This window comes from Fukomys damarensis, unplaced genomic scaffold (assembly GCF_012274545.1).
Source record: "Fukomys damarensis isolate Sample0158 unplaced genomic scaffold, DMR_v1.0_HiC HiC_scaffold_29, whole genome shotgun sequence".
In the NCBI taxonomy this organism is placed as follows: domain Eukaryota; kingdom Metazoa; phylum Chordata; class Mammalia; order Rodentia; family Bathyergidae; genus Fukomys; species Fukomys damarensis.
The window spans coordinates 33,904,103-33,927,390 of NW_022900941.1; the positions used below are offsets into that span (position 1 = coordinate 33,904,103).

At 36.4% G+C, this 23,288-nt stretch overlaps 1 pseudogene; it reads left to right on the top strand.

Annotated features, from left to right (window-relative positions):
• Positions 1-2,780: 2,780 nt before the first annotated feature.
• LOC104874385 overlaps positions 2,781-23,288 on the top strand; it is a 50,227-nt pseudogene continuing 29,719 nt past the window's right edge.

The following is a 23,288-nucleotide window of genomic DNA, read 5'->3' on the forward strand; positions in this document are numbered from 1 at the left end:
CTCTTCCCATCTCAGAAGGATCTTGCTCCACACTTCCTATTATCTGTCTTTTATTTTGATCTCTTACTTGTAATTTGAGTTTCTCATGTAACCGAAACTGTGACTTTTAAGCTTGTGTTTCTGATGTATTTCTCTTAACATTAATTTTGACAGTTGTAGTTGCTCTGTGACCTAACTTTTATCAAGACGTCGATATTTCACTTTGTTTGGCTTTTTACTTCTTAATGAAATAGTAATTTCTAAGTTTCTTTTGTGTTCAGCTGGGGGGGTTATTTTTTTATAGTTCACTTTTGAACACATATGCAATTCTATTTCAGTTCCTCACAAGTTCCTCATTGCTGCCATAAAATAATTGTTGAGAAATTTTGAGTGAGTTTGTCATGGCCTGAAATTCATTTTTTTGGAATGTAATCCCCTCTGTGATAGTATTAAAAGGCAACACCATCAGGGCACAATTAAGTCATGAAGGCACAAATGAGATTATGCTCTCATTGAAGAGCTTGAAGGAGTTTGCTTGCCTCACCTGCCATTGGAGGACACAATATTTGTCTTTCCACCATATGATATGAAGAGGCAGCAACAAGATGCCATTTCGGAAGCAGAACTGGACCTTTACTAGATACCAAACCTGCTGGCATCTTATAACACCTAGAATTGTGAACAAAAATCTCTTATTTTTAAAATAAAATATCAAGTATAAGATATTTTTGTTACAGTAGCCTCAGGAGACTGAGACAGAGTTCATGCACACAGAAGCTCTTGTAGTACATTTCTCTTCTTGAAGGTTATTGCTTTATTATCACCATGTCAAGCCTTTGGTTGACACTGTCCTCCTTTATATTGGGAATTATTTTCTTGTGATAAGGAAGAGAGTAACTAGCTGACAATCTTCAAATCTGAACTTTTAAAGTTAAACTCAGATGATGAACTGGTCAGTGTTTGTCACTGTTACTTTTATTTTCCTAAATTTGAAGCTCACACTTCTTTCCAATGTCCATTGTTTTTCAGAAACTCAATAATGACATTTTTTTCTCTTTTTAAAAATAAATATGAGTTTATTTGTACTTTTTAGGTATACCGTGCCGTTACATTTATCATTGGATCTCTTGCCTTTACATGACAGATCTTGGTTCTCATTTTTTCCCCATATCCTTGCAGTCCCTTAATAACATTTTTCTTTAAATTCAAAAGCTGTTTGGATTGCCTCTAACAAAGCCAATCTTTGACAGAGCATATTTCTTTCCTCTGTGAGGTTCCCTTTTAAAGATAAGATGTGCAGGACATAGAGGTGATTCATTCTTGTCATCGTTCCTTTTAAAACTCAGGCTAGGAAATTAAATAAGAAAAATTATCACAAATATTCTTTAAGGAAAGGGCTCTATAAAACACCTCATAGACATTGCTCACAGAATTTGGAGGTATTTCTATTTTCCTGGGTTGTAAAACCAAGCTTTCCAAAAACCTTTGGTTTTCTATAGTTTTGCTCTTTGTTCCGAAAAGTCCTGTGTCAAGGGTCATACAATTGATCTAAAATTTATACCTTTACATATTTTTTAAAAAGTGTATTCATTAATCAGAGTAAATATATGGGTGGTCTGTGTTTTCCTTTAGGAGGCAAAAGTGTCAATTTTTTTAACATAGGAAAATGAAGAATATTTACTTTATTATTTTTCTTCTCTTTTCCTTCCTTTCATTTATTTTCCAGTTTCTTGCTTCCTCCTTTATTTCCTTTTTTCATTTTCTCTAGCAACATCTATTTATTAAATATACACATATGCCAGGTATCTAAAAAAAAACCAGATCTATTTGTTTCTTTTTCCAGTTGATTCTTTGTTTTATAGTAAGGGAAAATAAAGAGTGAGGATGTTGAAGGAGAAAGTAGGCAATAAATTCACTCAGTAACCCGGACAAGGAAAACATCATGGGTCACTTCTCTCTATTGCTTCTACAGGGAATAGAATATGGACTCCTTATATCTTCAACACACATTTCTACCTATATGCAGATCTGTTTAGTGCTCTTTGGGAAGAATTTGAACCAAGAATACTTGTAAAGTATCAGCTAATGTTGACTGAGTTAGATTCTGAATTTGTAACTTGCCCTATCAAATAAATATCTGGTCTAGTTCTGGTCAAATTCCAGCCTTTTATTTTTTCTTTTCATAAAATCTTCATTTCTATTTGCAAGAATGAAAAGTATTTCCCAGCCACCAGAGGTCTGATTCAAGAAATTTGCTTGTAAAGCCACTCAGGTGAACTTTAAGCTTTGTAGATGAGATGTTAAATAACTATGTGACTTGGGAGCATTTCAGTTCCCCAGAATATTGTCCAGTAGAGACTGAGAACTCTGGGAAGCTGTTTCTAGCTTCAGTATGTTAGGTGGAAAAGAAAGTGAGTAGATTTCTAATTTATGGTCCTTATCTGCCTCTTCTCGTCAAAAGAACTTTGTGCCTTTTAAGGTGAGAGTTTCTCTTAGTTTATTCTTTTGAGACTTTCATATATTTGGAGCAGCAGTTGTGCTCTGTGTTCTGCACAGTGTCTTTCTGCCCACTCTGCTGAAGCTCCTTTTAGTAATGCTCCTTATTTAGTGTTGTGCTGCTGGCCTTTTCACCCATCCCACTTGACTCCTGCAAAAGCTAGAGCATGGTGCTTTTCATGGCATATCAGCTTTGGGCTTGATGCAATCTGTGCAGGTTCTGTAGGATGCTTTAAACTCTCCTTATCCATTGAGTCTGGGCCTTGTTTCTCCTTGCCCGATGAGCTTTTAGACTGAAATGCTCCATGGCGCTACTGATGCTCCATGGCAATGCTGCTGCTGCTGCACTAAGGAAACAAGTGAGGTCTGCTTTGGGGCCTTGTTCTCTCAGAGCAACTACTTCAAAAGTTACTACTTAGAAAATTTTGTCTGCTATAACAAATAGCATAAGTGAAGAGGCTTATAAACAGCATAAATTGGAAGACAGAGATCAAGGTGATAGAAGATTGTATATCTAGTTGAGACTGAACAGTGAGGCCCCACTTTTCCCAAGGAATACTTTCCCTTTGACACCTAAAATGTGCTTGATTTCGCCAGACAGATGGGCATCACACCTCTACCCCTTGTTACTAGACTAACCCAAGGGTGACCGGGTAGGTAATGACTGACTGACTGTAGTATATTCCTGCTCCCTCTGAGTTCTCCCTGCTCCCATTCCCTAGGCTGCCTTTCCCTTCTGCAGCCCTGACAGGAGTGGAGGCTTAGCCAACAGCTGAGATTCCCTTCTCTCCACTTGACTGCTGGGTGCTGCTGGAGCTTCTCTGAGCCAGATGACAGTGCCTAACAGGGCAAAGTTTGGGATCAGCTTGGGGCTGCCACAAATATTCCCAAATCCCTGATCTCTGTTGGGCTGTGATCTACACTGCCACTATTCCTAGAAACTCTCTGGAAAAACAGGCAGTTGTGACTTCAGCCCCACTGCCTTTTCCTTTTGGCAGAAGCTTCTGCGTGTACACTGGGCTGTAGTCATGACAGCTGAGGCTGTTTTAGATACATCAGGACCTTTGAGATGCTCTAGCTGTTGCTACACCAGGTGCCTAAAAATCTTCACTTCTGCTACAGAAATTGCTGATGATCATAAGACTCCCTTGTCACCTCTACCATGCCTTGCAGGTTCCTAAACAGGTCTGCAAGATGTAAGAGACTCCCTGCACAGATTATCCCTTCTCTATATTGGCAACATTCCCTTCAATCTCCTCCTATTACTTCAGGAGAGCTCCTCTTCCTTCGCACTACCTCCCTGTAGCCTAACCCTCTGGGGTGCAGCACAGGCCCTAGAAATCCTTGTTTGCATGCTCTTATTGTGTACTTGTGATGTTTGCTCAGGTTGAGTAGGCTGAGCTGGTTGCACTAAGAAATAGCTGGCAACACTAAGGGCTGTTTAGTCCTGAATGTGCTTAGCAGGCAGAAGGCTGCTAAAGAGGTCAGAGAGTGAGTAGAGAGCTGGTAGCAGTGGAGCTGTGAAGTAGGAGCAGCAGAATGACAGAACTATGGACTCTTGCAGAAGAACTCTAAAGAGGCACTGGTAGGGCTTCAGAAAGCTAACAGGGCTGTGAGTATTGGTTGTAGAAAAGCTGATGGGGGCCTCTGAGAGCCATCAGGGACTGCTAACTTCTAGGACATAGGGCTACAGTAAGAGGTATAACACTAAGAAGCGAGAGCCACTGGCACTCCCAGCTTGGAGACACTAACGTTAATGGATCTGCACTTTGCCAACTCACAATATCTATGTGAATTGAACAACAGAACCCTCAACAGATTGTTAATATAGTGAGGCACACAGATAGAGTCTTAAATAGCTGTCTTTTCACTCTAACCTCACATGACAGAAGTGGCAAAGGACCTTTCTTGGGCCTCTTTTATAGTAGTACAAATCCCATTAACCAGGTTGCCACCCTCATGAGCAGATCACCTTCCAGAGGCCCTACTTCCTAATATCATCACATTGGGGATTAGATTTCAATAAGTGAATTTTGAAGGGACAGAACCATTGAGATCATAGTAGTGTGGCAGGGAGAGGGAGAGAGAGAATAAAAGTGATAATATGGACTGGGGCTGAGGACCCAAACAAGAAAAATGTACCTAAGACTAAAGATAATAAAAGGGAGGATAAAATAGTTTTTTAAAAATTTTACCTTGACAAAATGTAAATCTGATATTTCTTGTGGAAAACTAATGAAACCTCATATAGCTAATGAATGAGTCACACTTTAGAAAGTGATCAAAGCCATTTAATGTTTTATGGAGAGATAAAGGGAAGAAATCTGGTGAGAACTTACATTAAAATATTAGAACTCCAAAAGATATTTTTCACGAACAGGTATGGAGTCAGCTCATGGCCAGTTTTTAGCAGAGATCCTAGCTGGACTCTAAGTTGGCAATTATAGATATCTGGGAAGTTTAGACAGCTAGCAAGGGAATGAATGGTGGATCTTGAATAGCCTTACTTCAAGGGTTTTGCTTCACAGAGGAGAAATTTTTCCCTAAGGACTTATGGCAGGAGGGGAGTACAGTGCATTCTTTGCCTCAGCCATGGTCCTCACGCTGATTTGAAGGACTTGAGTTTGAGCCCTATGAAGAGAGGGAATATAGATGAAGCTAAGGGCTACTTACAAGGAGGGGAAGAGTCATGGCACAATACCATCTCTGTGCTAGGAGGGACACAATTGTGCACTGAGAGTCCACGGGCATTCTGTATGTTCAATGAAAACTGAGGAAATATAGGAGATAACTTCTTTGGCCTTGCCATTTGCAGTATTACAACCAGTAAAACTCCATGGGCAATGAAATCTGGAAAATTTGCCTTAAATTGTTTGTGCATAGTAAGATGCTAAGGGGTAGAAATTAAGAGGTGACAAAGATTGCACAGGATAAAAAAAGAAACACAGTCCATCCAGTGACATCACTGAGATAAATGAAACATGCCAGAAATTCACAATTATCTTGAAACAGATGGTAACTTTTTAAGTAATATGAGAGCCATGGAACTTAGAGTCGGTTTTATTTAGATTTTAAGTTGATTTTTGTTTTCTTCCCTCTTTATCTTCTTCTTTTCTTCTTTCCATTTCCTCATCCCTTCCATCACCTCTTCTTCCTTAAAAATAGACTATAGATTTTTCTTTACTTCGAATAATTTTATAAATCTTCAATTTATTTTATTTTGTGTTATTGAATGGTCCTCAGAGATTGACTGGAAATTGCTTGAGAAGTATTAGTTCTGTCTGTTGTGTCCTTAAATAGTCAATCCCAGTACTGGACATTTATTGATAATTTTGCTTATGTATCTTTTCTTTGGATCCATTTCTTGATTTTTTTTTTTTTGTGTGTGTAACTTCCTCTTCATCACCCTCAGACCAGGGGTTATGGGCTAGGCTGATCTTGATCTTTATTAGGATATTCCCATGCCTCAGAATTTGGCCTTGAGAGACTTTTTGCCCTGTACTTTTTTTTTTTTCCTTTTTTGGTACCAGGGATCAAACTCGGGTCCTTGTGCTTGCAAGGCAGGTGTAGGAACCACTGAGCTAAATAAATCCCCAGCCCTGCCCTGTACTTTTATTGGAACCTGTGGGAAAGAGGTTGGTCTTTTTTCCTAGCACTCCTTATTGGGTTGAATGGAGCTGGCGTGGCTGGTGGCTACTTTCCCCTCAACCATGGAAAAGCCTGCTTGAGAGTAATGCCAAGCAGAGGAAAGGGGATCAGAGAGGTACAGAATTGAATTTCTGAATATATTTTTTGACTTTTACATCTAATCATCCCCAACACATTCTAAGGTTTGTGAGTCAAAATGGACCTTTCCCATCTGGGCAGTTTGAATTGAGTTTCTACCACCTAATGTTTTAAGAGTCCTGTATTTCAAACATCACCCAAGGCACACCTTCTGATGATTAGTTGAAAAGACAATGCATATTAATAATTCATAATTAATGTATATAAAACAGATGCCCTAAAGTAGTCTGGCCTTATTAAGGATGTGCTTGGAAGATGCCATCACATGTCAGGTTTTCTCTGGTCATTATTACCCCCCTTCTCACACAAAAAGAGAGAGGGGTCTCTCTTTTTCTTTTTCTCTGTGAAGGCTACGTATAGTCTTAGGATGGGATGTAAGAGTTTAATACTTTGAATTCAGAAGATGGCCATGTTGAGTTGTTTTAGCATATCACAAGTGTTGGGGTGATCACTAGCAGGTTTTATGCTAATAAAAACCCTTGTCTGAACTATACCTTTGCTTATCCAGATTGTCTTATGTATAAGATGGCTAAAATGTTCAAAGGGTGGGACAGTAACTCTCATGATAAGAAAATGAAAGCATTTCCACATATTTTTAAGAAATATGTAATTGGCAGGTATGTGCTGTCTTCCATTCTGTGTACCTGCCTGCTTCCAGGATACAAGCCAAATTGCAAATTTTTAGGAAAATATAATGAAACTCTATGCCTCAAAAACTTAATGATGCAGAGGAGAGATTTGGAAATTCAAATGTGTGATTTTTGACTCATTAAAGCTTAAGGTGACACATAATTACTAGCTAGAACCAATGAGAAAAGTATAGTCTTTCAGAAGTTGAAGAAGTACTTCCTAGTCACAGTTGGGTTGTTACATAACAAGGCTGGCTGATCCACCTCAAGCAACCTCTGCCAGCAGTAGAAATTGGCCCTTTAAATTAAATCTATCTGAGGCATTCACCTAATCAGTCTCATTTTCTATAGCCATATTAAGAGGACTAATACTAGGACTCAGATTTTTTTTTTCAGGGTTTATACCATCATTGGTCCATTGCTTTTTCACATTGCATTATCACATTGCTTTAAAAGAAAAATCTGTTCAGTGTCTTTAAAATAATATGTTTTTGAGGGAGAAAGGAAGGAAGGGATGAGGAAAAAAAGTGAGAATAGAAGAAACAAATGGAAACAAAACTTCTGTTCACAGGAAGGGAGAGGGCTTGAGTGGGGGATGGGATAAAATAAAATAATATTTATTAAATAAAAATAAATTCAAATAATATATTTTTTCTTTACTACTTTGGTCTGAGGGATACAATTGTAAGGGTAATGTTGCAAGTACGCAATCTCAGTCATTAAACTCCTTTGGAGACTCAGTGTCTCCTATAGAACATTGTATTTATGTCTAGTATTACTAAATGTCTAGTAAATTCCTCCCTCTTCCCTTCCTTTCTCCCTCCCTCCCTTCCTTTCTTCCTTCTCTCTCCTCTCTCTCTCCTCCCTTCTCCTCCCCTTCCCCCTTCTTTCATTTTTTTTGTTATTACACAGAATTTGATTAATTGTAATTCTTGGTTTGTGACACATTCTTATTATTAATCTACAAATGGAACATTTTAATTTATTTATAAAATACAGCCATTTATCAAATATTTCTGACCCTTGGCCCTGCGGATATATGGTTGGACTTCATTTTGCTTTACCCTCTGAAATTAGGCATGGCCATGTGACTTTGTCTGGCTGAAAAAATGTGACCAGAAGGGACATGTATCATTCTGGAATTGAAGTGTTAAACAGTATATTATGCTCCTGCTGCAAAGGTAATTGTGGAAACTTCCAGAAATCTGGGTTCTTAAATAACCGTAATGAACAGATGACCCCTGCTGATCTGCACTGGACATTAACCGTGGACAGGAAAAACATTTTCACTGTGTTCAAGGTTTTAGATTGCCAAACAAGTATAATATACCTACACCTCTCTGTGCCTGTTCATAAGCATTGCCAAACCTAAACCTCTTGACTTTGTATTTCTGGGTTGAGATGTTGCTCACCATATTCCTGCTTAGCCAGCTGGCTCCTTGTCATGTTCCACCAATAGGGTATGAGAGAGAGAGGGGGGAGAGAGGGAGAGGGAGAGGGAGAGGGAGAGGGAGAGAGAGAGAGAGAGAGAGAGAGAGAGAGGAAGGGGAAGATGGAGGAGGGTGAAGGGACTTGTTTCTCCCCCTTTGCTAGCAATTCTCATCAATATTGCAGAGTCTTTAAAATGTTGTGATTAGTGGAAGGTCTTTAGGTCATTGGGGTCATGCTCTTGAAAGACAGTGAAATTCTAGTTCTTTTCTTCTTCTCTTTTTTATTTTTTGGCCATGAGGAGAACTTTTTTTGATCCATCATGATGTTGCCTATCACAGGCCAAAGCAATGGGGTCAAATGCTCATGGACTGAAATCTTTAAGACTGTGATCTAAATAAAACTTCTCTCTTTATAAGTTGAGTGCCACATTTTAAAACAGTAATGTAGCACTGACTAAGGCCTTCCCAAATTCTTGTAAGTATTCAATAATTAAAATAATAAAGACTAACACTTATTGAGTACCAACTGGGAACCTGGCCCACCTAAATGATTTACATGTATGACATCATTTCATCCACAGAAGAAGAATGGTACTGTCATTGCCTGCATTTTATGAACTAAAAAATTGAGAACTGGAAATGGTAAGTCACTTATTCAAAGTCACCATTTATTAAGTGAAACTAGAATTTAACCCCAGATTTGTCTATTTCTGGGGCACAGGTTCTTAATCTCACTGTTCTTCACAATTCAGCCTATAATGGTCTGTTTGTGTTGTACATAATGTTTCTTTTTGTCATCATGTCAATTTCAAATTATCTTCCTTAAGGCCAGACAGGCAGAAAGTAGGATTTATAAAGCGAAGCTCCAAAGATAAGAAAAATGTTTTCTTATTTTAAGGAACAAATAGTTGTTATGTCTTTCTTTATCTGAAGAAATCATTCTTCATTTGACTTTGTGTTGACTTTTATTTTGTTTTGGGTTAATATAAAGAGTTTTAAAAACTGAGCTGTCTGGAAGATGAGTAAAAGAGTCACTAACTCAGGAGACCACTAGAAAGCAGTTGAGATTGAAATGTTTTAGAAAAAGACTACTTGGATCACATTGGGATGGACATTAGGACAGAGAACTGAGGATAGAGTTTATAAACACAAGGTCTAGACAGAATGATGCTTCTGAAAGACGGTTGACTCTCAAGGATGACTCTCAAGTTCCTGAAATGAATACAGTAAGTCCCTGACTTAACAACATTTGGTTATAGACTTTCACAGATATGAAGGGAGCTCCCATTATGCCTTGCAGATGTGAACAAATTGTGGAAGCAGCTCACATGTCAGCTGGACATTGTCACAGTTGTGCTGGAGTGTGCTTACTGTACACTGTGATAGTGTACAGAACTCAGCCAGACTCCAGAATGTCTGGAAGCAAGATGAAAAGCAATGGTGATATGGAGGGAACTGCTAGAAAGCACAAAGCAATAACCATGGAAACAAAAGTGGGAATAGTGTAACACCATCTTAAGGTAACTGTAAAAGTAAAAATAGTTTATTGATAGTATTTTTGTGTGTTTGTTTTTTTAATGCTTACATTGTATATTTGTGTCAGAGGTGTATAAGATTCACTTTGTTGGACTTATGAATGAATGTGACTTATAAACGTTCACCTGGAATGAAACTCATTCATAATTTGGGAATTTACTGTAAATGATAAGCAGTACTGTTAGCTGCTGAGACAGGAAATATAGGGCAAAATCGAAGCATCAAGGGGGAGACAGAAGTTGATGAGCTGAGTTTGGGATACTTCATTCTATCCATATGGATGTGCTCATTAGGCAACTGTTTATGTCATATGATATATTTATACATCATATGTATCTACATAGAAGGGTAGAGGTTCTTTACGGACATAAAATGTTTGGAAATCATTAGTAGAAATTAACAATTTTATAGACAACATTGAAAAGAAACTCATGTAGAAAGAGAAGATAGGAATCCAAGTAAGAAAAGTTGGTGAAAATCAAGACTGGATTAATTCCTCATTACTGGTTCAATAACTAATTCTTTAGCTGGATTTTAGTCTAAAGTGTACTTTGTTTTTAAATTCATTGTTTTTTTAAATTTTTTAAACTTTTTTTTCAGCTTTAATTGAGTTTATTGGTACATTTTAGGGATACAATACAGTTACATTCATTGTTGGGATCTTGTACCTCTACATGACAAGTCCTCATTCTCATTTTTTCCCCTTACCTCTGCCCTCCCTTCACCCCCTCCTCCCCTCCCCATCTACAAACACTTTATTTTCATCTTTTCATTCTCTCACATTTGTTTCTTTTCCCTTTTTATTCTTCCCCTACCCATCCCACCTTCCCTACACCTGAGGGCCGGGCATTTACTCAGGGTTGCTGCTGCCTGCCTTAAATTCATTCTTAATTGTTTTCATTTTTGCTTTTATAAATAATCTTTAAAAATATCAGCCTGTTTTTGTTTCATATCTACCTGTTTTGTCCCATAACCTTCTGATTTTTTTTTTTACATTGAGGGATTTTCCTTCTTTTATCAATTTAAGGATATTAAGTGCTTATTTTAAAAAATTTTCATTTGGCTTTACCATTCCCACTTTCTTAGAAATAAGTTCTTCCACTTTCTTATGTTTGTGGGCTTTGTTGAGTTTATAGGCTTTCATATAATGGGTTGGCTTTCTTCGTAGGTCTTTAAATTTTGACTTTCAAGCTCATCTTAAGCAAGATGTTTTCTTCTTTCCCTTCTGTGCTTGGCAGTTGCTTCCATTTGGAGCCTGAGAACTTCTAGTTCAGAGCAGTGTTTTGTATTGGCTTGAGAATATTGTACATCCATTCCTGAAGACTTTGTTCTTTCTTGTGATCTGAAGCTCACAGGCTTTTTTTTTTTTGCCTCTGTTTAACATGTTTTGAACATGTAGCTGTAGGCTTCTATAGCATGGGGTTCTTTTGTCTCTGCTCTCTTATTGTAGCAATGGACTTCCCTATAGTTTCTACATTTTTTTAAAAAAAACTAGGAGCATAAACTATTTAGAATTGCAAACTGCTTTTGTTAGTAAGGCTTTCTTTTTCTGTATCTAAAACAATGTTTTGGGGCTGGGATTCAGCTCAGTGGTTCCTCCACCTGCCTTTCAAGAGCAAGGTCATGAGTTTGATCCCCAGTAACAAAAAAAAAAAAAAAGAAAAAGAAACGTTAAACAGCATTTTTTATTGTAACTGTATCTGTTAAATTCATAAATCCTAAACTCAACAATTCTTCAGGAAGTGAACATGCTTGTGGAGTGCTACACAGATCACAAATTAGAAAATTACCAGCAACACAGAGACCTACTTGTGTTCTTTCTCAATCACCCTCTCTCTTAACAAAAGGCAATATCACTTTTATCATTGCATAAATTTTATTTTTTTTGAACTTTATTTACATAGAATACAAAATATGTATTCCCTTTTGTTTGGTTTCTTTCATTCAACATTACGTTTGTAAAATGTTCTTATGTTGTTATGGGAATGACTTATTCATTTTTATTGTGTAGTACTTCGTTGTGTTAATATAACATATTTTATTTATTTATTATGAATACTAAGTTTTTTTCCTTATTTTTTTGGCTATTACCAAAAAATCACCACAAAGTGCTGCTGTGAACCTTACTGTGTGCTCTTTTATGGCATCTTTATGTCTTTTATTGAGTATATGTACACATATGTATTTATTTAAGGAGTCAGATATTCCTTTATGGGAAGAAGTAGGTCTGGCTAGTTAATATGTAATTGAATTATTACTGAGGTTATTTAAGGCCATAGAGATTGCCTGAATGTGTGCATTCATGCCTGAATATTTGAACTTTTCTTTTAGAAGGAATGCATACATCTGATAACAAAGAGTAGCTGAAAAACCCCTTCTGATCATTTTTCAACATCTAATACTGAATTATTGGCACTAAATGTTTGAAGAATAATGCAGTATTAAATGATGATTTTTTAATGTTTGCATTAACTCTGGGGCCTAAGATAATTTTGGAGAGACTAAATAATAATATTTGGACTCAAGACCAAAGATAATGACAGACTGAATTTAGGGTAAAGTCATAAAATTCAATATTTCTAGTTGTGCTTATTCCTCTTAAGACAAACTGTTACATTTTGGATCCGGCATTGCTGTAATTTATCTACAGTGTCCTTGTGGCTATAATTTATGCTGTAAATCTTGTTTGCAGTGCTTGGTTCTGCCTCTTTTTTAAAGCCTTCTTTCAGTGTATCCTAGTTCAGTTTATATGATCATTAGAGGGAAGCTTGTTAGCAGTAAGGGAATGCAGAGATCACAGTGAGTGTTCTTGGCTCACTGTCTGTTCTGAAAGTGGTTTTCTGGGAGAAGCGGTTATCAGAGGAAGCATTGCTTGCTGCCGCCAGGGCTGAAGCCTTTTCGGAGCACGTGCTGATGGACACGGGGAGAACGCTTGCCAGTGGGTTTAATTCTGGCCTGTCACCAGCCCAGTAATTGGACGGCTCACAGTAGGAGGGACAGGTGCGTTAACCCGTGAGGCAAATGTGAAACTTGGCTTTGGACAGAGGCCATAAAGTGCTGGTTACCTTGCCGTGTCTTCTTTTCTTTTGCCTTAACATCTGTTTTCTTCACAAAGTTACCGATCTCATGGGGCCTCAGTCCTTGAAATTTTTCTAGGGGACATATTTACATTTTTTCTCTGTACTTAACATGAGTTGTGTGTGGTGGCATCTGTTGGCTGCATGTGTGATGGGGCCAGGTAGGGAGACAGTATGCCCACAGTTGTCCCTTTTAATTGTAAGGGACAGAGCAGATCGTCTTAGTGTCACATGCATTGGTATCAAGGCATTTCTAGCAGCTGGCACTGCATGTGGTGCAGTTAGGCTGATATGGATATGTGGCAGGAGGAAGAGGCCCACGACAGATAGAAATTGAAAACAAGATTATAGGCAGAGCCAATCAAGGAACATATCATTTTTGGAAACGCTGAAATATTGAACAGAGTCTTAACTCATGCAGCAGATTAGCTGCATATGGTCTTTTCTGATGCTTGTGGTTAGTGTAGCAATTAAAGAAGAAAAGAAAAGGAAAAAAAAATACATTTAAAAATGCCCCAAGGAGAGGGCAAGAATTAGCTGAGGGAGCAGGTGGTATTGCTCATATATCTGCTTACATGTACAGTGGTGTTTGGAAGTGTATCTTGCTTTTTATTGGGGTTCCAAAATCATAATTTAAAGCTTAGATTGTCTATGCCAAATCCTGGGGCTGAAAAATCATTCTTTTCCCTTTTTTATGGGCTGATAGACAAGAAATGTTGACTACACCTGGAGGAAGTGTAAAACCAAATGAAGAGAAATGGCTTGATTAGACAGAAACAAATATACACTGCATGTTCTTGGAAAAGCATCCAGTTCTGTTTCAAGGGGAACATCATGGAAAGGAGAGTAATTTGCCTTATTTTAAATGGTACTCTTCAAATCCCACCTGCTCCAAAAGAGAGCCAAGTTTCTTTAATTAATTTTCTTTTAAAGTGTTGACAATAAGAGGGTGCAGTCTGCTCCCTAATTTTTCACCTTTCAACCAGAGAAACATCAATAGAAAAACAAAGAATTTTGTTTTTACTTCTTAGAATATTTTGTGAGAACCCAAACCATTCCTGTTTCCCCTACTGCTTCCTTTATTTTAGAGTATCTAGAGATTAACTATTAAGTTTAGAATTATATTAAGTTTTTATGCCTTTTTGAGAAATAAGATGAGCTATGACACATTTACCTTATGTGCACTCTCACGTTTACTACAGCATTATTCACAATAGCCAAATAAAGGAAAACACCTAAATGTGTCGTAACTGATGAATGGACACACAAACACAGTGGAATACTCTTTAGCTATTTAAAAAGAAATCTTGTCTTTTGCAACAACACAGATGGAACTGGAGATAATTGTGTTAAGTGAAATAAACCAGGCACCCAAAGACAGGTAGTGCGTGATCTCACTCTTGTGGGAAATACTCAAAGGAAGTTGATGTCATAGAACTTGGGAGTGGAATGATGGTTACCAGAGGCTGGGGATAATAGTGAGAAGGGAGGAAGGGAAGAGGCTGACCAATGGGTACTAACTTACTGTTACATAGGAGAAAGAAGTTCTGGTGTGACGCTGTATGTAGAAGGACCATAGCTAACGTATGGTACTACTGTGCATTTCAAAAAGATAGAAGAAAGGATTTTGAATGTTTTAGTACAAAACCACAATAAATGTTTTGAAAAGAATTGATTTAAACATTACACAATGCATACATGTGTCAAATATCACAAAGCACCACACCGATGTGTACATTTTTATGTTTTATGTGTCAGTTAAATTTAAATAGTAAAAAAATGAGGAAAACTAAAAGTAAAAAATAAATGCATGAAGAAAGGCATGTATTTACCATAAGGTCTTATTACAAATCAGGACTTTACAGTAGTCTGTAACTATGGCCTAGAAACTATAGATAGAACATAAAATAAAACTCTTTTTTATTAGTCTTATATATAAACTGAGTTATAGGGCTGATGTTTTAAAACTGTGGTGATTTCAGCAAAACTTTACAGGAATAATGCTTTAATTAGCTATTAGCTATTCCTTTAGCAGTAATATTTCTCAAAGGAAATAAATCCCCAACAATCAGATGAGAAAATAAAGAAGACACAGCAAGTTCATCACTTTTGATCTGGCTGAACTCCTTCACCAAATGTTTGAAATACTTCAAAAAGGCATTTGTACGGTCATCCGTGAGGTTAAAACCTTTCATACTGAAAACAGAAATGGTGAAAAAGCATGTTACCCATCTGCCAATTATTGATAGATATATTGATAAATATTTACTCAATTTAGAATTTAGCTATATAAGCATGTTCAGAGTTATGTTATGTTAATCTGCTGGATTCCAGCCTATTTTTTGGTAAGGAAATACCACTTTTGCTTTAATCACATTTTATGCTCTGTTAAAATTCTGTTCTTATATATCTGACTATAAAGCGAGTCATGAGTCATGTTTACTATTTCCTTCACTGAGCCTTTTTCTGGTACTCCAATTATTGTACCTACTTCACAGTAACTGTACTTTAGTGAACCTAATTTAATTAATTTATTTATTTTGGTACTGGGGATCAAACTTGGGACCTTCTGTTTGAGAGGCAGGTGGTGGCACTACTGAGCTAAATCCCTGGCCCCAACCTAAATTTATTGGGGAGAGGGACAAACTATGAGGCTAAATATATAGATTATCATTTTTATTATTTGCTTATAGATATGTTCAACCACTGAGCTTGGCTCTGATGGGCAGATACTGAGATTTTCTCATGATTTCCCTTATGTTCATTAGAACAGTTAGCCTAAAGTAGAGAATCAACAAATGGTAATAAAATCACTGATATCACAGCCCTTAGGGAAGGTGCTACTGAAATAATTTTTGGGAAAAGTTTCAATGAGTCTTGAGTAATCATTTTCTTAATTATCTTTAAATTTGTAAATTTATTAAATGGATTCCTCTAAAGAAAGATTTTTACTCTCATCTGCAGACACACTACTAACCCTTCTTGCTGATAGTGTGGAAAGTTGATGAGTTCCAACAAATATTCAGAAATTACCAGTGTATGTATCAGGATGACTTTAGAAAACCTGAAATTTCATTAAAAGTGGAGATCAGACATCTCAATAAAATGCATATGTAATCTGCTTATTTATGGTGTGTTCTCCCTTATTTTTTAAAACCAAAAGAAGAATTCTTTCACTCTGAATGAAAGATGCAGTCTCAGAAATGCATAACAGACTACAAAACATAAACTTTAATAAAAATAAAGACAACTTGGGGAGATTTAAAATAATCAACAGATATGCTTATTAATCAGAGTTAGAAACCCACTTATGCATTTCTGTAAAGATTTTGGATATCTGAAACAAAAATATTACCATTCAATAGATATGTTCTACATGGTAGTGGTCAACTTTCAATTTCCAAACTGAGATAGTTTAATTTCCCACATACAATATACATAATAAAACTTACATAACTATAGTCATTTCTTCAATTAAATTATGGATATTTGTAAATCAAGTCCTGGCTCTGTGATTAAGGTGTATTTATGTAGCCTATGGGAAATTGAAGTTCTGAAATACTGAAACTGCTCTGATGGCCTCCATGAAGTTTATGAAGAGCACGGTGAACCTCACTTAAATGTGGATCACAGATGTTTCAGACCAAGACCTCACACAGGTGAAATTAGGACAGCACAAAGTATAGTAAAAACATTGTATATCACACATAGTAAGGAAATAGCTGGTGGTCCATCTCCTTAGTCTGAATGTATTCTGACATACATCTACTGTATAAATTTGCTTATTTTATATAAAAAAGAATTATTAAACAAGAGAAAGTCAAGAAGGAGATAAAGAGGTAAATACATTATCAAAAATAAAGGGAAAGATAAAATGAGAAAGAGGAAAGAGAAGAGAATTAAAGTGAGGATGGTACAAGACAGTAAGAGAGACCATGGACTGGAGCTGGGAGAAATAAGTAGAGATGGATAGAAAGGCTGTGGAAACATTGTTCTTTTGGAGTTATAGCCCCTGTGCTGGTCACTGCCTGCTGTCCTTCATCTTCTGGGGTCAGGAAAGGTGATGGCTTCTGTGGAAGGGGGCAGTGGAGCCAGCTGTGTTTGATTTGTTGGTGCAGAGATCTTTCTTGGTCATGCCACTCACTCATGTTTTAGGAGTAATGGCCCAACATTTTGTCTTTTTTTACTGGATCTCAGTTTGTGAGTTAGGACCTGTGGAAATAAATGTCTTCCGTTTTAACTTCTTGCTTTAGCTGAACCAAGCACTGGGTTATGTGAGATTAGCCATGTATTCAGGGGAAGAAGGCCTGAAGGCACCGCTTTGTTAGGTCTGAAGGGGACCCAGGAATCTCTTGCAGCAGTTTTCCTACATAATGCTCATACATAGGAAAGGAGGCTTGAGAATCACTGCCCTTCTTTGAATGGTAGGTTAAACCTTAGATCACATCTATGCCTCAGGAGGATGCGTTTAGTTAACTGCTAAACATGGAGTCAAGAAATCAGGAATGGTAGAGAAGAAAAATGGGAAAACCATAAAAAAAAATTGCTGTCGTTCAGAATAATACTGCAGCTGCAATCAGAGTCTGAGGTGTTCTTAGAAAGACCACTGATCTATTGTTTTAAAATAACTTTTCTAGTTCCTTAGAGTAAATGGAGAAGAAATATAGGATGCAATACGTCAGGTGTGGAGCCAGTTATCCATACATTAAATGCAATTTCAAATGTCTTTAATAATTGCCTTTGGGCTGGGGATTTTGCTCAGTGGCGTCACACCAGCCTCACAAGCATAAGGTCCTGAATTTGATCCCTGGAATCACAAAAAATTACCTTGTTATTATATTTTAATATTTAACAAAACATTTTTACTATACTAGTTATACTTTATACATACCGAAACAACACCTTTCTTCCTATTAAAGTCTGGGTAAACTGTTTTGATGTTTGTTTTTCTTAACTTGTTGAAAATAAAACTGAATTTTATTTATTTATTTATTTATTCTCATTGAGTTTATTGGTACATTTTAGGTATACAGTACAGTTACATTCATCATTGGGATCTTGCACTTTACATGACAGGTCTTGGTCCTCAGTTGTTCCCCTTATCTCTGCCCTCCCTTCACCCCCTCCTCCCTTCCCTATTTACAAATAGTTTATTTCCATTTTTTCATTTTATCATGTTTTCTTTCTTTTCCCTTATTACCTTTCCCCTACCCTTACCACTTCCCCTACACCTTTAGCCCTTTTCTTCCTATTTTACATTGCCAATTATGTCATTGGGATCTTATGTTCCATTATCGTTTTTCACACCAGAGAAACATTTGGTATTTATACAAGTGTGACTTATTTATTTCACTTAGGAGTATATCCTCAATATGGATCCATTTTCCTATGAATGAATCTAATTTCTCATTCTTTATGGCTGAGTAGTAGTCCATTTTATAGAAATAAACCACATCTTCTTTATCTAGTCTCCAACTGATGGGCAAAGGGGCTGTTTCCAAGTTTTAGCTACTACAAACTGTGCCGCTATAAACATAGGTGCACATATATCACTGTGATATGATTCTTTTAATTCTTTTGCAAAGATAACCAGCAAAGGGATGGCTGGGTCAAATGGGACCTCTAATCCTAGTTCTCTGAGGTATCTCCAAATTGATTACCACAGTGGTTGCACCAGTCTGCACTCCCACCAACAATGGAGAAGGGTTCCTTTCTCCCCAAAACCCCGCCAACGTTTGTTATTGTGTGATTTCTTGATAGCAGCCATTCTTTGTGGGGTGAGGTGGAATCTCAGTGTTGTTTTCATCTGCATCTCTTGAATAACATTTTTTCATATATTTACTTGATGCTTTTACTTCTTTGTCTGAGAAATGTCTGTTCATTTCAGATGCCCATTTTTGAATTGGGTCTTTATATTTGGTGGGGCAATTGTTTTGAGTTCTTTATATATTCAAGATAATGGTCCTTTGTCTGAGGAGCAGCTGCTAAAATTTTTTTCCCCTCATTGGAGGTTGTCTTTTAGCTCTCTTGGTTTCTTTTGCAGTGAGGAACCTTTTTAATAAGATGAGATCCCAGTTGTTGATTCTTTCTGCTAGTTCCAATGCTACCGAGGATTTGTTCATAAAGTCTTTTCCTATGTCAACGTCTCAAGGGTTCGCCTAACTTATCTTCCAGCAAGTTTAGTGTTTCTGTTTTAATATTTAGATCTTTAATCCACTTGGATTTTAGTTATGGTTGGGTGTCCTTTGTCAAAGATGAGGTAGCTGAGTACATCTGGAGTTGTTTTTGTATCTTCCAATCTATTTCACTGATCCTCAGGCCTGTTTCTTTGCCAGTACCATACTGTTTTTATTACAGTGGCTTTGTAGTATAGTTTCAAATTGGGAATTGTTACACCTGGCACCATGTGTCTGTTGACTAAAATGGCTTTTTCTATTCTAGGTCTCTTATGGTTCCAAATGAATTTTTGGATTCTTTTTTCTAGTTCTGTGAAATATAGTGTTGGAATTTCCATTGGCATTGCATTGAATGTATATAGAAGTTTTGGTAGTATGGCCATTTTCACTATGTTGATTCTTCCTACCCAGGAACAGGGGATATCTTTCCATTTTTTTATAACCTCTTCAACTTCTTCTTTCATAGTGCTGTACTTTTCAGTGTAGAGATCTTTTGCTTCTTTTGTTAGATTGATTCCTAGATACTTCCTTTTTTTTGGATGCTATTATAAATGGAATTTTTTCCCTTTTTTATCTCTCCGTGAGTCTGTTACTTGTGTATAAGAAAGCTATTGATTTTGGGAATTCACCTTGTATCCAGATACTCTACTGAATCTGTCAATTAAGTCTAGAAGTCTTTTGGTGGAGTTTTTTGGGTCTTCAATGTAGAGTATCATATCATCAGCAAATAATGACAGTTTAACTTCTTCCTTTCGTATCTTTATTGCTTTAATTTCTTTCTCTTGTCTAATTGCTATGGGTAATGTTTCCAGAACTATGTTGAAGAGGAGTGGTGATAATGGGCATCCTTGCCTTGTTCCTGATTTTAACATGAATGTTTTCAGTTTTGGGCCATTTAATATGATGTTGGCTGATGGTTTTTCATAGATAGCCTTTATTAAATTGAGGTATAGACCATCTATTCCAATTTTTGCAGGGTTTTTGTCATGAACGGGTGTTGAATTTTGTCAAATGCTTTTTCTGCATCAATTAAGAGGATCATGTGGTTTTTGTCCTTGACTTTGTTAATATAGTGTATTACATTTATTGATTTACATATGTTGGACCATCCTTGCATCCCTGGAATAAATCTGACTTGGTCAGGATGTATGATATTCTTGATGATCCTCTGTATTCTGTTTGCTAATACCTTATTAAGGATTTTTGCATCTATATTAATTAAGGAGATTGGCCTATAGTTCTCTTTTTTAGTTGGGTCTTTCCCTAGTTTGGGAATCAGAGTAGCACTTGCTTCCAGGAATGAATTTGGAAGTATTGCTTCCCTTTCAAGTTCATTGAAATGTTTAAAGAGTAGTGGCAGTAGTTCTTCTCTAAATGTCTTAAAAATTCAGTAGTGAATCCATCAGGACCTGGGCTTTTCTTTGTTGATAAACTTTTAATTACATTTTCGATTTCACTGATTGTAATTGGGGTGTTTAAAATGTTTTTATCTTCTTCGTTCAACTTTGGTAATTCATAAGTATCTAAAAATCTGTTCATTTCTTCTGTGTTTTCCATTTTATTAGAGTACAGGTTCTCAAAGTAGTTATTGACAATCCTCTGGATTTCTGTTGGATCTACTGTGATTTTACCTTTTTCATTCCTATTTGCTTGGATCTGAGCCATATCTTTCCTTTTTTGACAAGGTTGGCTTAGAGTTTTTTTATTTTATTTATTCTTTCAAAAAACCAACTCTTTGATTCATTTATTTTTTGCATCACTTTCCTAGTTTCCATTGCATTGATTTCTGCTCTAATCTACATTTTTCTCTCTTGTACTAGCTTTGGGTTTTTCTTGCTCTTTTTTTCTAAAATCTGAATTTTAAAAACTAAGTTATATGAATATAATATAGAAATCTAAAAGGGTTATAAGAATTAAGAAAAAACTAAAAGTGAACATAATGTTATTCAAATATCTAGTAATTGCAGAATGGCATATTATTGTGTACAGTTTAAAAATGATTGGAAATCAATATTAGACTTACTTTGGAATATTTAAATTGTCGCCTTTTTTCTTCATTAAGTTTATTGGGGTTTTTTTGGTATACATCATTGGGAAGTTGTATCTTTACATGATAAATCTTGGTTCTTATTTTTCCCTATCCCCCTACCCTCCCTTCAACACCTTCACCCTTCCCTATTTATGAAGACTTTGTTTCTATTATTTCCTTTTTTCATTTCTCTTTTCCTTTCCACTACTCCTCTCATTTTCTCTTCCCCTTTAGACCTTTTCTTCCTGTTCAAATGATCTATTATATGTTTTGATTCTTATTTACACTTTCAATTTCTCACACCAGAGAAACTATTCGGTATTTACACATCTGTATCCTATTTATTTCACTTAAGACTACGGCCTCAATGTGCATACATTTAGCTATAAATGACTCTAGTTTCTCATTCTTTGTAGCTGAGCAGCACTCCATTTTATAGAAAAACCACATCTTCTTTTTTCAATTTCCAACTGATGGGGAATTGGGCTGTTTTCAAGTTTTAGCTATTACAAACTGTGCAGCTATAAACATGGGTGTGCATATATCACTGTGGTATGATTGCTTTAATTCCTTTGGGAAGATACCCAGAAGGGGAATAACTGGGTCAAATGTGACTTCTAATCCTAGTTCTTTGAGGTACTTCCATACTGATATCTGCAGTGGTTGCACCAGTCTGCATTCCCACCAACAATGAAGAAGGGTTCCTTTCTCCCCATAACCCCACCAGCATTTGTTAATTGTTTGATGTCTCAATTCCAGCCATTCTTTCTGGAGCTAGGTGGAATTTCAGTGTTGTTTTTATCTGCATCTCTTGAATGACCAATGATGTTGAACAGTTTTTCATGTTTATTTGCTGCTTTTACTTGTTTGCCCAAGAAATGTCTGTTCATTTCCGATGCCCATTTTTGAATCAGGTCTTTATACTTGGGGGCATCTGATGTTTTAGAGTTATTTATATATTCTAGATGGTAGTCCTTTGTCTGAGGAGCAGCTGGTAAAATTTTTTTCTCTTCTGGTAGGTTGCCTCTTAGCTCTGTTGGTAGTCTCTGTTGCAGTGCAGAAACCTTTTAATAGGATGAGTTGTTGATTCTTTGTTCTAATTTCTGTACTACTGAGGTTTTGTTCATAAAGTCTTTTCCTATACCAATAAATTGTAACCTTTTCTCTACTAATGACTCTAAATGTCTAATGGGAGAATTTCCTTAGAAATTTCAAATAAAAGAGAGCTTTTGTCAATAATTTTTCTTATCACTAAAACTATGAGTGATATTTGGAGGATCGGTGGTCACTGATTTTAATATCAAATCTGAGAATCAGTGTGGAGCCTTTGATTATGTTGTTTATATATGTAGTTGGAATATGTAAACACCTTCATATGCAGAGCATGACTGTGACACTTTTTACAAATTGGTGAAGAGAATGTAGTAGAATATGTTCCATTTAAAAAACAAAGGACTCTCCATGGTGGGCAATACCTGTATAAAATTTCTTCAGGGAATATTGGAGTGATATCATTTTATGCAAAAATAATCCAAGGTTTCTAGTATTGTTTGGAATACTTCATCCATTGCAAATTTAGCAGAGCACACATATTTAACACGCATTGTCCTAGGTATTTGAGAGCTGACCTGTGGTGTCTGATGAATGCTATAACGTAAGATCCATTAAGGAGGTGGTGGGAATCAGAACTGCACCTGTTCTTGAAACTGGAAAAGGCAGTAGGTGTTTCCCTTTTTCCAAGTATTTTGCATAAATATACTAGTATTTTAAGTAGCAATAGCATTAAAAGCTGAAGGAATGTATCAAGTTATACTGTGATATTTAGAAATTGCTGCCTTTACACTGCTTTTTATTTTAAAAACATTTTGGTTTTAGAATAATATGAATATCTTCCTCCAAATTTTTTGTATATTTTGAAAGTTATTAAAAAGGAGCATAAAATAATAGATTTGAGTCTAGCTGGATGATAGGAAATTGCTTTGTTCTATTTTGGGGAAATTCAGCTCATCTTTTTATTGAGAAACTGTCTTGTTATCAAATAAATGTGTACTCAACAAATGTTTAATTTTCTCAAAAGGAAATGGCAAATATGTATGTTAGTATAAGTTTAGGATGGAAGAAGAGTTAAAGAGTTAATACATTTTGAGATG